This window comes from Manihot esculenta, unplaced genomic scaffold (assembly GCF_001659605.2).
Source record: "Manihot esculenta cultivar AM560-2 unplaced genomic scaffold, M.esculenta_v8 Scaffold64, whole genome shotgun sequence".
Classification (NCBI taxonomy): Eukaryota; Viridiplantae; Streptophyta; class Magnoliopsida; order Malpighiales; family Euphorbiaceae; genus Manihot; species Manihot esculenta.
Window position 1 is genome coordinate 1,061,747 of NW_025215481.1, and position 2,500 is coordinate 1,064,246.

Here is a 2,500-nt window from a genome sequence, read left to right on the forward strand (position 1 = left end):
CCGGCAGACTGACTCTGCCACAGATGGATCACAATTGAGTCTACTGACCCAAAAAGAACACTTTAGCCCAGAAGTTATCAACTCAACCTCTCGACGGCTCCTAGAGCAACTAAAGAAAGAGAAAAACACTAGGGTTCACAAAAACTTACACATCAGAACATTCAAAAGTGAGCATACCTGGCACCACCATGTTCGATGTGTCTGCCTCTTGCTGAGCTTGGGTGAAGATCCGAGCTGGAGCTGACGGACCTTCTCCACGGGAACCTGAAGAATGAGGGACTGACCCTCTTCCTCTGCCTCGATCACTAACCTGAACTATGGCTGGAGCTACTGGCTGAGCTGATCTACCTGAAACTGCTTGTTGGGACAGAGCCAACCTGGGCGCAGTGGGACACTCACGTGCTATGTGTCCTTCCTGTCCACACCTAAAACAAGCTGTCGTTCCAACCCGACAGGCTCCTTTGTGCGGCCTTCCGCACCTCAAGCACCTTGAACTGCCCGAGCCAGAGCTTGAACCACCAAAACCCAAACTAGCCTTCAGATTCTGCCAAAACTTCTTCTGCGACTTCCTGAGACCTCTCTTCCATTTCTTACCTCTCGTGGCAGCTGTACTCAGAGTGGAGGGATCAATCCCTCCTGAACCTGAAATCCTAGAATCCTGAGTCTGAGCATCCTCCTGAGAATCTCCCATACCTTCTTCAGGTACTCTGACTCCCATACTGACATCCCTCCTCTGAACATCTGACTCTACTTCCCTCATACTAGCTGACATCCTTCTTGGAGCCATCGCTTCTCTGCTTGCATCAAAAGACCTTCCAGGGTCCCTTGATGTTTCCCATCTGCTAACTCCCCAAGACTGCGCTCTTGGCAGAGCAGGGGGAAAGGTGTCCATACCTTCCCTCTCAGATGGAACTCCAGTCGATTCCACAGATCGACGAGCACCTCGCATTCTGGCTCCTCTGAAGAACAACACACAAGCATACAATCCATCATTAGCATCATACGGTCCATGTGGAAACACATGAACCTACATCATACATACATAGCATTTATGCACATGCATGAAATCATGGCACATCACATCATCATAGCAAGACAGGACTCAACATCCTATCCTAGTGGACATGATTTTACTCTTGATCTTTCTTATTGTGCTTGCCCTTCTATGACCTCTAAGCCAACCTCTTTCCGATGTGCAAGACACCGTACTCTCGAGGCCCAAAGCTCTGATACCATTCTGTAACAGCCCGGAAACCGATACCCCTCTGTAACGGCCCGAACCGCCACCGGCGCTAGGATCCAGATCGGCTTAAGGCCGCCGGGACCCGTAGCAAGCCAACATACATACTATTACCTGGTAAAATCCCATGCATGACCAAAAACTTTAACATAAAACCTGTAAAACTGAACATACACCAAGCTTGATCCGTATGCTAAAACATAACTATGAACATAAACTTTCCCATGCTAGAGCCCTCGTCAAATGCTCTAGCTGGGTCAACATTACATACAACAAGCCTGGTTCTCAACTCAACATAAAAACATTACATAACCATGCATCAACAGGGATTAACCAGTCTATAGGGCCAAGCACACTCTAATCCATAAACATAAACTCTACTATCAATTACATACATTATCTCAAGTTACATTACATCAACTTATATTACATGTCCACTTCTAAAACTACTAAACTGATACATAAACATAAACTATTACATAAAACACACGTCTCTTAATCTTTACCCTGCTGACTTCTGAGCTCTGACTTAAACCTGCAACACTGGGGTTAGGGGAAAGGGGTGAGCTAAAAAGCCCAGTGAGTAGAAACAGAGAAAACAGTTCATTAATTATGATTTCATTTTACTAAAAACATTTGCTTTAATTCCCCCATTTTTAGGTATATTATTATTCATTTAAATTCTTCTTTCTTTTCTTTTTCTTATTCATGCTTTCATGATATGCGTCATAACACAGAGAAATCACATAATCTTGTCCGTCTCGGGGCTCATGCAAGATTTATTCCCCACGGACCCTGGTTTCTGAGAGGCTGTCTTTTTGCATGCATCTTTCCTCTCAGAGGATGGACATGACATCAAAAATCCCTCTGTCGGTGCCCGGCTCCCCCATAGGAGCTCACAAAGGCCTGTAACTTACATGACATGGTGTCTGGTCCACTGAGAGCTCACATGGACTTTCCTACAGGTACTTGTCCGGCTCTCAAAGGACTAAGACAAGACTCGTGACAGATATGGGCTATTGAAGTCGCCTCGGTCCACCCTACCTCAACATCAACATGAAATAATGCAATGCAACATATTCGTGAACTAGTGCAATCAACCTACTATACATAATCATGATGCATGCTCATGCTTTAGGCATTAGATTTTGTGCATAAAAGATTAAGTTTAGTTCTACTCACCTCCTGGCAGACGCTGACTGACTCTGCACCTGCTAGCACTAATGGCCTCCTCGGTCTCTCGGGTCCGATCCTACACAG